Source organism: Xenia sp. Carnegie-2017, unplaced genomic scaffold, assembly GCF_021976095.1.
Source record: "Xenia sp. Carnegie-2017 unplaced genomic scaffold, XeniaSp_v1 HiC_scaffold_4, whole genome shotgun sequence".
Taxonomy (NCBI): domain Eukaryota; kingdom Metazoa; phylum Cnidaria; class Anthozoa; order Malacalcyonacea; family Xeniidae; genus Xenia; species Xenia sp. Carnegie-2017.
The window spans coordinates 2,305,141-2,322,138 of record NW_025813504.1 but is presented as its reverse complement, the minus strand read 5'-3'; positions in this window follow the sequence as shown (position 1 = coordinate 2,322,138).

The following is a 16,998-nucleotide window of genomic DNA, read 5'->3' as shown; positions in this document are numbered from 1 at the left end:
TGCAATTTAGTGATAGGTATTTATCTTAAACTGATAGAAGCTAGCTCCGAGCCAATTGGATCAATAAACTTTCTTGCTGAATTTTTGAATAGCTCAGATTTAAGGCTAAAATCACGCAGATGTTTTAATTTTTTGCAGTAGTTCATTTATTTGTTCGTTCGCTTATTTTTTTCAATGTTTCTTATCAAGAAATGTTGTCTATGTTCCCTTAAGCTTACAGTTATCGATCGCAGTGTTATGTGAAATTACTCTACCAGATCGCTTATTTGGTGTATGTAGAGTCACATTTTTACTTATATGTTTGCCAAAACGATTAGAGATTCCCTAGCTATTGAAAATTCCTTTCAGTCAACTAGAGTACGTACCATAGTAGTACGAACTTTCCATGTTAGAACTGGCCTATATAAAAATGTAAACAGATCGTACCATACAAAATTTTATCTGGATGCTCAACTATTCATTATTCAAAAACACATCATTTTTATTACAATGCTATTCTCTGGAAGTTCATTGTAATATTTGATATTTTAGTTGCTAATATACACAAAAGATAATTATTTGAATTAACATCATTTCATATAGTTTCACACGGATATATCTTACACATTGTAACCAAGACCAAGTAATCACCCAAAATCCTATGAAAATATTAGCCGTTTTCGAGCACCTTGAACTACACCGACACCTGTTAAAGAGTCACGATTGCAGCGAAATTCAGAGAGAGCATCACAATAAAATTTTACTGTCTTGTGAATAAAAGATTTTCCAAAAAATTGTGACGTAATGCACTTCTATTTTAACATTAAAGATTTTGATCATTTATGATTTTGCTTTTCGATAAACATAGCTACTAAACAGTTGTAATCATTTTTATTGTTACACGACAAATCAAGGGGTGAAATTAGAACTCTAATTGGAGAGGTGGGGTAAATATTCATATATTCAGCTCTGCCCTGCTGATTTCTTTTGAAATTAAAATCACAAACAGAAGAAGTCAGCATGGAAGAGCTGAATATATGATGTAGGTGTACAATGGCTAAACTTTAAGGCTCAATAAGCTGTTTGAGATATGCACAACACGATGGCAGATCCAGAGTACGTCAAAATAAGTTACTGCAGTTTCCTTTGGCTTAATTTTACATTTCTAAAACATTACAGGCAAAACTATTGGTAAAGTTATATTCTTTAGAAATTAAAAACTAATGGTGTTTTACTGAATGTACGTTTAATTAAAAATTAAAGAGCTATAATTTATTTTGACGTGTGTCCGCCACTGACATTATACATTTGAGAAAATCCTGAAATGCTTCTTCCACCCCAACAGCATGCACGCAAGCAGTCAACATTCAAGTTATTCCCTGAAGTTGTACTATTATATGTCTCTGAAGTTATTATGTTTGATGTGCATTAAAAATGCACATATTTAACAATTGAAATTTAAAACGTATTAGCAATGGCTGAGCATTGAACGCTGCGGTTAAAGATCAAATCAATGAAGAAAATGAAATTTGTTTTTTTTGCATTAAAAAGTGTCAACTAAAGCATTATTCATTGCAATCAATGCGTGTTTTGTGACGAAAGAAAAACAGTTAAAAATAGGGAAGTTCTATACGCTAGAATATCATAATGGAATCATCCAAAATGTTATTTTTTCTACAAGCCTCGAATAAATATCTTTTATACCGTTTTGGAAATCTAGTGTCAATCTAAAATCTTTTTAAATACTATATTCTTACATTCTGACGAAGGCTCGAAGCACCGAGTTGAAAGCTTAATAAAAGTTTCAAAATAGAAATCCAGTGAATCCTTATTATTATCATAATATGCCTAGATTACCAATTTTCAAATATATATATATATAACCCTAACCCTAACCCTGACCCTAACCCTAACCCAAACCTGACCCTAACCCTAACCGTATATAGTCGTATGTCACTCGTACGTACTCGTTTGTCAGTTGTATGTACTCGTATGTCAGTCGTATGTACTTGTATATACTCGTATGTACTCGTATGTACTCGTGTGGTGTTTTAGTCACGACCTAGTCTTGCGCTGGAGTTGCCATAAAGTTAACTCTCGATACACCCAGTTGGTCAAATCGTACAATAATAGGCAGCAAGTTTGGATTAGCGCTTACTGTCAAAATTAAGATATTAGATCAAGTTATGGGTATTTTTATTGGGTAAAGTAATCCACCAGTATCGTTGAAATTATAATATTCGCCTATTATCATAAATGAAAGAAATACGATGTTAATATAACGAATTATTATTAGCTTAGAGGGCATAAAATTTTCAAGCCCTAGAAAATGTAAAGATCCAGTTTATGAATTACAAGACATGCATGGTAAGATAATATACGTAACTTACACTTTCCAACGAGCGCAAAGTTGCTTTTCTCCAGTAACTAAGTGTCATAGATACACAGTCTCGTACAATGTGCGTACATATATTCACAGACATAACAAATATTCACCATTCAAGATTTCTTTGGACATAACTGATGTATATTTGAATTAAACTATATGTTTTATTTCCACAAATATAATATTAAAATACCTATAACTTGATCGAATATCTTAATTTTGACAGTGAGCGCTGATTCAACAAGAATCAACCTTGCAGTTGCTGCCTATTATTGTAGGAACTGACCAACTGTGTACATCATATGGCATAACTTATAATTTCTTATTATTGGAAATGTAAGTATTTCATTTTCAAATGCTTTGGGTAATTTTTACAATAGACAATGCTCTTCAATCTAATCATATCTTGTTAGTGTCAAATTAACAACATCTCTGGTTGTGTCCGAATATTTATTGAATGGTTAATTGAGTTCGCTCGATAACTGTAAGGGTTTGTAAGTATAAAAATATAGGGTTGATGGTTATAAAACTAAAGGTTTAGGTTGTATGAAAATAAAACTATACCGTGAAACCTGTTAAGCGGTCACTTTTGGGAAGTTCTCGTGTGACCTATTAAGTGGCCCCTCTGTATAATTTTTATTCTGTGAGGAATGTCAAATTTGAAAGAGTTTGTACATATAAATTAGCTATAGACAGCAAATCTATTCAAACAAAAAAATTTTCAGCAGCTCTAACATGCTAAATATTCAATTTTTAGATTTTACATTGTTAAATACGTGTGTTGATGCATTGTCGTCACAACAGATTATCATGCATAAAAAGTTCGGAAACAAAGAGTGTTTTGAAATATAAAAAAATATTAGATTAGTTTGTAAACTTACCTTTGTTTGATTTATCACTTGCATGAGGAATTAAATAATAAGTAATTGGTCTATTTGAAGACCTAAATATCATAAAGCCAGTTAAACTTATCAAGAATACCGAGTTTGAATTATCATGGCCGGTTGCAAGGCCAAATAATGCTGAACACTTCAAACGTCTCTCAAAATGGAAGAATCTGCGACTTGAACCGGGCGATCAATGAAATATAAAATTGATTCTATAGATTAAAAAAAATTTACCATCGTAAAGAAAATTAACTACCTATTGACAAGTTTGAAAATTTGTTTGTAAATGATGATCGTCCAGGTTAATAAAGTCCTGAGAAGGACTGTTTTTGTTGTTGTCGACTGACGTTTCGACAACCTTAGCGGTAGTCATCTTCAGAGTCAAACGAGGAGTAAACGTCAGGTTAGCCGTATTTGTTGTCTGGTTCTTACGTCATTGTATTGTGTGTACAGGAAATATGCAGGAAATGTGTATTGTCATTGTGGATAAATGTGAAGTGAAATATTTTATTTTTAGTTGTGATGTGTGATTTAGGTGTGACGTTTTTAGTTGTAGTGTATGGGTGTCAATTGTGTATTGTCATTGTGAATTAGTTTGAAGTGTAATGTTTTTAGTTGATCGTTTGTTTGTATTGTGAATAAGTCGTTTGTAAGGTGCCGGTAATTGCTGTGATCTGTTCAGGAGGGTTTGTTCCAAGTTGGTATACCAACTTTCTAATGTAAGCCGTTGTCTATAGTCAGTACTGTAAGTGATGCATTTTGCCGAGACCCAGTCAATGTTGTGCTTTGTGATTCGGTTTGTAAGTCATGAGTGCCCGTTCCTCTATGGATTGCATTACAATTTCAGCAACTACAACAGAAACGGGCGAGCCCATTGCTGTCCCACGTAATTGTTTGTAGTGTGTTCCTTTGTATTGGAAGTAAGTCGAGGTGAGGCAGAGCTCTAGTAACTCCATAATGTCTTCTGTCGGTAATGGCAGTACGTCCGTGGTGTTTGTAATGAGGGTTTTTGTTGAGAGACTTGTCAGAGACAACCAAAGACTTGTCAGAGACTTGTCAGAGACAACCAAAGACTTGTCAGGGACTTGTCAGAGACAACCAAAGACGAGATCAGAAGCAGGATAGCCTCCACTTTACAATCGTCCTCTATACGTGAAAACAACTTGACAAAGGACGAACAACAAGCACTCAAACGACTAAAACACGACAATAACATCGTCATTTTACCAGCAGACAAAGGACGCGTGACTGTGGTCATGGACAGGAATGATTACTTTAACAAAATGGACGCACTTGTTAACGACAGACAAACGTACGAAAAACTCAAACGAGACCCAACACCATCACTAGTACGCAAACTTAACAGCAAGATCTTCTCTATGAGAAAATCTAACATTATATCTGAACGTATTTACTATCGACTCAGATGTTCAGTACCACGACCACCCAGACTATACGGACTACCAAAACTTCACAAACCACAAATACTCATGCGACCAATTGTATCATTCTGTGGTTCGCCTACTTACGAACTTTCAATGTACTTGACTAACATACTGCAACCACTTACAAACAAATCAAAACACAAGCTACAATCCACTGAAACTCATTAAAAAACTGTGCACTATACAAATACCGGATAACTATATACTAGTGTCTTTTGATGTGAAATCACTGTTCACCAGTATTCCACTTAATCTGGCACTTACTTGTACAAAAACCCTCATTACAAACACCACGGACGTACTGCCATTACCGACAGAAGACATTATGGAGTTACTAGAGCTCTGCCTCACCTCGACTTACTTCCAATACAAAGGAACACACTACAAACAATTTCATGGGACAGCAATGGGCTCGCCCATTTCTGTTGTAGTTGCTTAAATTGTAATGCAATCTATAGAGGAACGGGCACTCATGACTTACAAACATGCACTACCTTTTTTGTTTCGCTGCGTAGATGACACAATCACAGCACTACATGCAGACGAGATTGATGACTTCCATACTCACATCAACAAACAGAACAGCCACATACAATTTACCAAAGATGTCGAAGAAAACGGAACTCTCCCTTTTCTCGACTGTTTGGAAAGACATGACAATCAAAAACTAGGAACAACAGTTTATCGCAAGCCAACACATACTGACCGACTACTAGACATATCATCTTACAACCCTACATCACACAAAGCCACCACAATCAGAACATTAACAAGACGTGCACAAATCATATGTGATTCACCGGACGCTCTACAAAACGAAAACAACTATCTCAAACGTGTTTTTGACAAAAACAACTATAACTCTGACTTTATCAAACGCAACACTTACAAACCCAACGAACCCAACGAAACGAACAACTCAGTGACAACAGCAACGATACCTTACATCAAAGGTACGTCTGAGACTATCTCGCGTATCTTACGACCATACAACATACGCAGGGGTGGATCTAGGATTTTGGATACCATAGGCAAAACATTATGACGTCATTCAGTGCTAAACCTATGACGTCATACTTTGCAAAACATACTACACTATTTATGCTTTCGATAAATTGTTTAAATCAAACAGTCTAATCATTCAGCTATGCAGAATCTTGTAGATCTCAATCGTATAAATACATAAAAACATTGTACATTTATACTTACATATCAGAAGGTCGTTGATTTTCACTATTCAGAATATTGAATGCACACAAGACTGTTTCGCCCCATATCAGGGCTCATCAGCATGCCTAGGAACACTTTAACGCAAAACAAAAAATCGTGATCCGGCATGGACAGCCCTGTGAGCCGAATTAAGCAGACTGGTTATGGCGCCAGAAGTTCGCCTACACACCTTTGAAAAGGAGTTTGGTTAGAAATGGGTGACTATATGGGATATTTCATGGATGTGATATTGCTCAATTTTCACACCATCCCAGTCAATTCCAACCCTTTACCCCCCACCTAAAAATGAGCACTCTGGTTTTTGAAGGCGCCAGAAACTCGCCTTTCACACCTTTAGCAAATAGCAAAAGGAGTTTGGTTAGAAATGGGTGACTATGTGGGACATTTCATGGATGTAAGATTGCTCAGTTTCTTACACCATCCCAGTCAATTCCAACCCTTTACCCCCCACCTAAAATGTGCACTCTCATTTGCCAACAAATGAGCAGAATGTAAATGTAATGTAATAGTCAAAATAGAGCTTTGTATAAAGAGTCTTTGTGAAGACTAAAATTTGGTGTAAGGAAAAATTATTCTATTTATGCTTAACAATTTTGTGTGAAAGTAATTTATGTCGACAACGGCCGAGTACCATACACGTACTCAGCAGTTTAAGATTGGAATGTATAGGAAAAAGCCTTTATCGGCGAGCTATTAGTTTGATGCAAATTCTATTGACGTTACTATTGTGTACAACGCACAATAAATGGTTAACATATGGACATTTCAACAAAATAAAAAACTAGGATATGAATAAATTCATGCAAATTTTAGCCTTGTATTTCCAACAGCAAAAGTATTAAAGTAAATGGTTTGAACCCGGGAGTATCGTTATATACAGGTACAAAAAGCTCTTGGAATGTATCTAAACCTTCGATACGTGCTACCCATCTAGTTTTGCAAACGTCTGTTAATCTAGTCTTTTTCGAGTTTGTTTCTGAATTACGTATATGTTTTTCAAAGGGAATATTGCGAGTTTGGGAAATTTTAATAAAATTAGTGGCATTGTTAACATGTTTCAACATATCATTGACAACACGTATACTCAAAGAATCGCAAATGGATAAGTTTAACCTATGACTATAGCAGTGTGTATAAAGAGCCTTTGGGTTAAGCTTTAAAATTTGAGCTGCTAGACCATTAGTGCAACCAGCAACTGAACCAGCCCCATCATAACCTTGCCCCCTACAATCATCTATTGATAAAGTCAGTTCCTTTAGAGCCTCTAAAAGTAGCTTGGCAAGTTGAGCACCACTTAGTCCCCACTTACAAAAAAGAAATGAAATGAATTCTTCCCTGATATTCATATCGGTATCAACAAAGCGCAACACAAGAGACATTTGTTTTTTATGTGAAGAATCAGATGCTTCATCAGCAATAACAGAAAAAAACTTACTTTTTTTGATATCAGAAATAATCTGATTACTGATTACCTGGCCACAACATTTAATGATTTTATTTTGACTTGTTTTAGAAATATAACTTCTATTCTTACCACAATTCTTTAAATGATTTTCTAAAACTTTATCCCCTCTCCTAACTCCATAATTGAGTGTTTCAATGAAATTACCAACCCTCAGATGAATAACAACCAACAGTAGGGTGATACTTGGAATCATCACGATGCCCACGAAGAGGTAAACCTAGACGTCCACAAAAAATGACAGAATCAATAATTGGAGATAGTATTTCTCTATTCTGTTCTATTTCTTTCTTGATACCAGCATCCATGATCATCTCGATAGGCTGCAGAGTACCTGATATTTGGGAACGCAAAGCATCAAAATTGGTGATGTGGATGCATGCAAACCGACTTCCCTCCTTTACTTTTTCCAGCATGTTGAGTGAAAGAGCATTTAGCATTCTTCCAATCTTGAAGAGGTTCAGTAAACAACTTTTTTACTTTACTGGCCTTGCCTGGGAATCTATTGCCAAACAACACACACGATAGACAATACGCACCATTTTGTGAAGGTGAATAGCAAAGCCATTCATGCTGGTCTAGCCAATCATGCCTAAATGATCTGCCATTAGATTTAGGAAAATGATACTTTTATCTGGTTTATATACATTTTTATCAAATGACATATTTCAAATTATCCATACCCTTAACTTTCTCTCTATACAAGGAAACATCAAAATTATGGGTTAAAACAGCAGGTTGCATATCACCAGAAGTTGGAATACCAGGCAATAGTTCCTGGATGATGTGAAACAAAAAGACTATTGGCTTTATTTAATGTCTGAGCAAGAGCTGCAGCAGAAGAAAAACTCTCATTGGGCATCCTTTTAAAAGTTGGTTGGGCAGCAGGCCTATTAGTTGAAGTAAAAATTTGAAATGTCAACTGTTTTGGTGCAATATTTGGAAAAATTTTGACAAATTTTCGTTTCTCTGTTGTTGAGCTGCTAGAATTAGACTGTGTACAGGAATTAGACAATTTTCGCTTCAACCTGTGGGCATGGAAAATGAGAGGCACAAAATGATTAGACTGAAAAGTCTCACCTGGTTGTACAGATCCTTCATGACAAAACAAAATATTAATAGCATCCAAACCTCTTTGGCTTAATGACCGGGCTGAACAATACGATTAAATAACAATTTATATCTACTTTCACCAGAATCAGGATAAAAAGTATGAATTTTTCTACCTAAAACAGAAGATAGGCCCAAAATACAAAGAAAAGATGACCATTTCTGGTCATTACAATTTAAAATAGCCTCCTGTTTTACCAGTTCATCTGTTGTATATCCAGTGTCTAAACATTCTTTAGACACTGACAAAGGCAAGATTGTTTAAGCTTTGGGCAAAGTAATCACTGTGCTCACTTATAACAGACAAAAAGCATGGGTGTTGAGCATAAAAAGCAGCATGAATAAATAGCTCAAGCGATGTTAAAATTCGCAAAGTAGGGACCAATGCATTGTTACCTATAAGAACTAGGGAAGCTGAACTGTAGAGGCAATTGCCAGAAGCTTCAGATCTTAAAAAATATTCAAGAAAAGAAATTAATATTTTGTTTGGTAGATTGATTGCATTGTATGAATGAATTGCTGACTGTAGACAAAGATATAGCCTAGCGAAATTGAGATTTAACCATTTTACACGTATATATAAATACTACAATACGATATATATAATTATAATATATTTACCTTTCATAAATTCTATCTAACAGCTGCTCGTTAGTAAACATAGGTCGAACGTCGACCAATAAACGAGAATAAAGCTCATTAAGGCATTTTAAATCGTTTTTGGCCAACGCAGACTGAGCAGTCTCGTATAAATTACCACAACACAATGAAGACATTATAAAATATCACAAAACCGTAAACTGAGCACAGAGGCTGTTCAGAAACAATACGAGTGTATGTTAATTTTCAATTGCCTAATTTTCCTAGCTCAACTATGCTTATCAACAGCAATGATTGGTTGGAATTGCTCAAGTTAGGCAAAAAAAATTGACCAATGAAAGCATACGGTTGCAAAAAATTGCCCAATTAGAATACCTATACACGATGTCAAGTTAGGCAAATTCATCTTGTTTAGGCAAATTGCTAACAACCAATCAAATGGCTAGATCGCCTTCTTGACTTAGGCAAAATGGCTGCTTTGCCTAACGACACGGAGCTTTATAGATAATCAAACGCATCTGGACTACGATTCATATCAAAATTACGTCATTTAATTGCACAACATTTGTAAACAAAAGTCAGATGTTTTGACTGCGATAAAGTGCTATTCATAGTTTCATAATTCGATAAATTCGTATCGAATCTAAGTCGAAGTATATTTTGGTAATTTCACCATAGGCACTTGCCTATGGTGCCTACCCCTAGATCCGCCCCTGAACATACGTGTCGCACATAAACCAATCACAACGTTACGACAAGTACTAACGAACATAAAGGACAAAGAACAACCCAACGAACGACAAGGTGCAGTTTACAAAATAAACTGCTCCAACTGCCACGCCTCCTATATCGAGGAAACTGGCAGGAACTTAAACATAAGACTTACTGAGCACAAACGAGCTACTAAGAAACAAGACAAAACTAATCACATTGCCGAACATCCCCGAATCACAAAGCACAACATTGACTGAGACTCGGCAAAATGCATCACTTACAGTACTGACTATAGACAACGGCTTACATTAGAAAGTTGGTATACTAACTTGGAACAAATCCCCCTGAACAGATCATTTTATATAAATGCCTAAACATGAACTTACATTAGTGCAAATATGAATAATTAATAAAGGCTTTAAATAAATTGCATTCAAGCATGTGTGTTTTTCAGAACATGACATAGCTTGAAGAAACATTGTGCATGCAGTGGATATCTTCTTGTGTTTATAATAGGTTAATTAAAGTAAAAAAAAAGAAAACACTTGAAAACGATGTAGTCCATTGAACTGGCTGTGTATCCTAAATTTTAATGATTGCTATTTAGCTTGGGAGGCAGTAGATGTATGCACTCCCATATGTTTTGGAGGTACCCTACACCCACAAATTTGGCTTGATTCCTGTTTGAGCGTTTATCATATGAATGCTGGGTATTTAAAAGAGTGAAATATTTTCAAATCAACCAGACCTTGTAGTCAAAGAACAAAACTCAAAGACGAATTTACCAACGTCAAACAGTGACATTACTGTGGATCAACTATTGCGCCCTTACGAAAATTTTACATTTGATTTCATATATGAAATGATATGTGAAACTTATATGAAATAGAAACACTTTATACATAAATGTGTCTATTTTATATATGAAATTCCAATTTCATATATGAAATCAAATGTGAATATTTCATAAGGCCTTACAAAAATTTCACATTTGAAATCATATATGAAATGATATTAGAGACTTATGTGAAATTGAAACACTTTGAAATCAAATGTGAAATTTTCGTAAAGAGCGGGTAACTAAGCAGTGGATAGCCGCAACTTTTAAAAGTTTTCAAAGACCCTGACATGACAGTGCCATCTCCAGTGGAAAGAAATGTATGACTGCATTCATCGCTCTGCATGCTTTCATCGCTCTGCATGCTTTCATCGCTCTGCATGCAATGGCAATTCAAGCTGCCTTCTAAGGTAGACAGTTTGAATTGCCATTTTTTCAAGCAGCTCTTTTTTTAAAAAAAATATCTTGTAAGTTATAAGCGATGTACAATTGATTTTAACCAACAGAATCATTTAGAAAATTTTCTGGGATCATTCACATTTTATAAATATGAAATTTAATAAATTTACGAAAAAGTTTGAAAGTAATAACACAGACTATTTTTTTAAGGATGAGAAGATGTAGGCCAATAATAGGTGTGCTCATCAGTTGTGATTGATTTAAATTTGCAAAGAATAGCGATCTTTCTTATGGAGCAGATGGCTGCATGGTGTGTGTGGCTTTTCCTTAAAATTAACGGTTTTGTTTTCCATATATTAATAAAGAACTAGAAATATAGAAAACATTTAAGTGTTTCTGTAGAGTTATAGAAACTCCTTCGAAAAAAATAGAAAAGTAAGTGACAAGAACGAGGAAGAAGTACGAGTGTTTCCAAGCAATGTCAAGTTTCTCACAACCTTTAACAAAAACGTGTTTCTATAGTTCTGCGAGATTATGTAGTTTTATATAGGTGATAAGCTATAAGCCGCTATGTTTTGTTCTTGACTGTAGAGTTTCGTTTATCCGTAATGTTTTACGTGCGTGTTTGCGTGCACAATGTACAAGTATGCTAGCATAAACACAAGCTGGAAATGGTCTTCGATGCTTATTCTATAAAATTTGAAATATCCACATAGAACATCTTTGATATGCGTCTAATCGATGCAGCTTGTGTATTCTCGCCAGCTCCTCATCAGACAGGGGCTAGTTTTTAAGAGAAGCAACAGAAAATATATCATTCAGAAAAAGGATAAGGATACCTGTGCACACAAAAGTGTAAATCGCTAATGTGTGAGCCACAATTGCCTTTTAATACTGTTTATCAAGATACAATATCTTCATCTGAGTATAATACGCTTCATGTCAACAAGATGGCCGTGTGTTCTTCTGAGCTTAAAAAATATTGATAGGTCTATAAAGAAATCTGAAAGATCTGCCTATCTCATTTTAATATAAGCATGCTTGTTATAGGGATATGTAAAGAGTTGAAACAACCATTCATTTTACATTAAAAACCGTTTTGCTAATCTGTTTGCTGAATTTCTCTCAAAATAAAATTTCTCTTTTGTTAGTTCCTTAAAGTATTATATGTATATGTCTAAAACAAAAAGGTGGCGGGTTAAAGAACATCGAGATGCTAATGAAACTGTAGTGGCATAAAACGTTAACTATAACCTCATATTTTAAGGCCACTCATGATTGTACTGGTAATACCAGCAAAATCACAGGTAATATCTCTTCCAACGTGCCAAACTACAGCAACGTTGCTTCCACAATAGAACCAATTCAACAGTCATGAAAATGATCGTTAAACTGCTGTTGATATCTTCTCTTAATATCTTTTCTGAACGAGCACCATTGTAACAGGTTGATGATCCTTCTATGGGAGAACAAGAGCACAGCAGTCTTATTGATGCAGTAAATATGAAACTACTGCATTGATAAAGCAACATTAAAATGTTTAAAAAGGGGATCAAACAATAGATACGAGAAAACCAAAAGAGTTTATCGAACGCAAGATTGTCAAGAAGTGCAAAGATTCCTTCCAGTTCTAGACAAGCACCATGTAGCACTTGCAGACAGGATAAATACATATGACCTACTTGACCAAAGATTTAGTTTTTTAACAACCTTGAACAGTGAAGATTTTCAACACAAGTGCAAAGCTTTATAAAGGCATATCCAGATAATTTTCTGGTTGGAGAGGAGTTGTATTTGGAAATAATAAATTTTCAGATTTCTTTGACAGCTATATTCTTTGCTCACAAAGAACAAGGAATAAAGTAAGGCTCTTGTGGACAATGATTTCTGTACGAGTTGGACTCTTGAATGCTTTTCCCAATGTTGAAGTGTTCCCGCATTTACATTTACGAACTTTTACGAACTTAAAAATGACGTTAGCCATCATCACGCTAATAAAGGATAGAGAAGGTATTTTCGTACCTTCTGGCCGGACTTCTTTTCAAGTAGCCAGTAACTTTTAGAATGAAATATCCTGGCCTAATTATAACAAAGCATTCATGTCAGGAAAATACAATTAAGCCTGTTCAAACAATTTTAGACAACTAGACTGCAAAACGGAATAATTTTCAATCTCTATATTAGATAATATTTGTTTTTTAAACTTGCGTTTTTCAACGGATTCCTAGTTAGTTATACTTATTAAAAGGACAGATGACTTCACAGAGAAATACGAACATATTGTATTTTTTTTGGTTGTAGAAGAGGCAACTAAAAATCATTGTTTCAATTTCTGCAAAGTTTGAAAACGCATAAAAAATATTGTTTTCTTCAGGCTTCAGCAGTTTTGACTGGATAACTGGGCAGCTACTTTGATGAACCACTCCGAATAGTCATTTAAGCGTTGATGAGTATTGTTAAGGCAAGGTTTTCAAGCTTTACATTAATTTACTTCGATTTGTTTTGTTGGAGTTATCATGTTTCTTAGCTTTATGCTTGGCATATTATTTGAATATTTTCAATCAATCAGCATACATATGTTTGAAGATGTGGAGACATTCATTTCGTCGAGCTAATCTATCAAAAAAGTTGGGGAGTTCTTGATGATACGATCTTTGCAACAACTGCCTTATGAAATATTAAACTGCCGGCTCCAAAAGATAAAACATAAATTTTAATGAGCCTGTAAAATGTGAAATTGCTTTAACCATTGAGTGTATGAATGAAGTTTTATATTTCTGCTAAAAAACAAGGTTTGTTCTTTGCAATAAGTCATTTCAATTTAAAATTCCCTATATCAATCTGTAAAACAACAGCATATACATTAAAAAACGTTTTTTTCAGTTATTTGCGTCCAAATTATACTTTGTTGTAGACAAAATATTACCTAAAGTCATTAACTTAACCTATGTTTTTAATTAGTGCATAACGCTTAAAACATCGGCTATTTTACAAACGCACATAATTAAATTCAGTGATAACAAAGGCAAAGTTAAGTAAAAGTAAATGTTTGTGATAAACATTTAAGACAAAGCCACGCCATTTTTATTTTTAGTCTTAAAGGAAATTTGCGGAAGATGATTTCTTGGTCAAGGAGGAAAAACGTACATAAAAATTCAAAGTTGTATCACTAAATTATACAACTACAAGGATACAGTATTATTATTGCCGTCTTATATTACATATTTTATGTTTATTAGCCACATTGCTTCGTATAATTAGCCTGTAGTCTGCCAGCTGTTGATACTTAAGTTGCTTTATAGACTTAAATGACAGTTTTAGTCTAACTTACGCATAAATTGGATGTGTTTCTTTTTCGTCATCAAGTTTAAAAAATATCACGTTAATTCAGTGTACTAAGCAAAGAAATTGGACAGAATATAAAATTTATAAATACTGCGGTGCCTTTCTACTCAAGCATGCATAATTCTTCAGCTTGAAAAAAACAAAAAATTGAATAACTCCTACTAAAAGAAAAATTTAGGACATCACAAAGTGACAAAGAGAAAATGGCCAGCGGTAAAAAAGACCCATGTCTAAAATTTGTAAAAATTTTGTCACACCAACATTTAAATTGACTCTATGTGAGAACAGATAAACTATCACATTTAAAAACACAAGTGTTTTTAAAATAAAGGTGAAATGAGCATTGCAACAACTGCCTTTTAAAAGATGCAATGAGCATATATGACGTGTGAACGTGCTTCAAAACATTGAATGTTTTAATAATATCTCATATTTTAGCGAGCAAAGGTTTCAATGTTGCTAGCAAGCCAAAATGCTTTGAAAATCTCAAAAACAGCATCATACAAATTGGAAACATTTTCCTGAGTATAGTGTTTTTAAACAATACTTCGATGAACACAAAATATTTCGTAAAAGTCATAAAGATTGCCTATCTTTCTAAATATGGTAATGACTCTTATAACGTTTGTCTTTTTTCTAACGGATAGAAATTAAGTTAAATTTTAACAACAACAAAGTTAAGTAAAAGTTAATATTTGTGATACAAATTTAAAAGAAATCCAAGCCATGTTTCAATTTTGTTTTTATAAAAATGTATGATAAACAACTTTTTTGGCAGGAAGAAGAAAATACCGATACAAATTTGACGTTTTATCACTGAACCATGTTTATAAGCAATTTGCGCTTACATTACACTGCACTAATATGGCATATTATAATTATTGTTAAACTATCTGTCACGCTCATTGGCTACATTACTTCGTACAGTTAGCCCAGCTGTGTCGGCTGATATTTTGACATTATATTTCATGAACATGCTCATATTTTGACATTTTTAACTTAAATGAAAGTTTTAACCAAACGTATAGGCATAAGATATGTATCACATTTTTCTTCTCATTCTTAAAGCTCAAAAATATAAAGATGTATATAAAGTACACACGTCTAGCTTTATATATACTTATTGCGAGCAGATAAATATAATTTTTTAAGGGAAAACATTAAGAATCTTCTAAAATGGTGTCTTTTTACCAAAGCATTCCTTATGTCTTTGAACTCAAGCAAAGCAAAAATGGCATAACACTCACTCAAACAGAATATATTAAAAGACATTAATTAATAAACAGAAAGACGCTGAGCTATAAAGTGTCTCGTTTCTAAAATTTGCCGAAAATAATTGGTTGCACTAACTGTCAAATCATTTCTTGTTAAGCACAATATCATATTTTAAAAACACAAGCATCACAAACAAGATCAGACAAAGTGTTGATTTTAAAATAAAAACTTATGTGAAAAATGTATATGAACATGTATAATCTTTTGAAATATTCTTTAATCTTCAATTGCAATTTACACATTTTTGTCGACAGAGCAAAACGATGATAGTAAAAATATAGCTACAGCATTTTAATAAGGCAATGGCGAAACTGAAAAGGATTTGAGGTAAACAATCATAATAGAGATCACATTTCCTTTAGATTTCATGTGAAAAAATAAATATGAAAGTTTACAAATCATACAAAAATGCATAATGAATTTATTCAAGTAAATATAGTCTTAACAATAATTTAAAACGTTTCGGTAAGAATAACACATAACGGTTCTACAACGCATATTTTCTCAGCTGTCTTTAGTTCATAAGCGCTTTTATTTATTAAAGTCCATTAAAAGAAAAACTACTCTTCCCATATGGTGACGCTTAGTTGTTAGCACACACTACGTCATTTTAATTTAAAGTATCGATGATATATTACTGTTTGTAGTATAAATAGACCCGAGCTGCACCTTAAACGCAATTGTCAACGCTCGTCATATAAGTAGCTACATTGGCGCCTGGAAACACGAAGAACACGTTTCTCATCTTTTGGTTGAAAATATGAAAGTAATTTCAAAAACTGTCACTCTTTTGCTTTTGTTTTGTGTATTTTCGTCTTGCTGTGGCAAACCAAAGTGGTTGTGGATGGATGATGAATTTGTGGAAGAAAAAAACATGTCCGAAATGGAAAAGAAAGAGCAAGACACTAAAGATCTTCTTCAGGCAAAAGGATGTATCTATTCAGACTTTCGTGCATGCAAGTACTGAAACTTACTGAAGTAAAACTATGACCAAAACAATTCTTAAATGATCTAATTTCTGTAGGAAATCTCAATAAAATAATATAATAAGATCGAAGTATTGACAAACTGTATTTGTGTGTTGATGGACTTTCCGTACATATTATATGTCGTTTTATGTTTATAATAGCGTTTGCCTGAATCAGTTCGAGCAGTATTACTTTCCAACTCTTGCCTTTTGCATCTATTTTAAAATGAAACACTTATTTACAGTCTAGATTATATATGTATTGTCAAGTTTTCGTTTATCGTTGTTCGTTCAAAGCTTGATAAATGCAATACATTGATGCCGTTGAACAAAAAGAATTTGTTTATATGTTTTGTGGCTG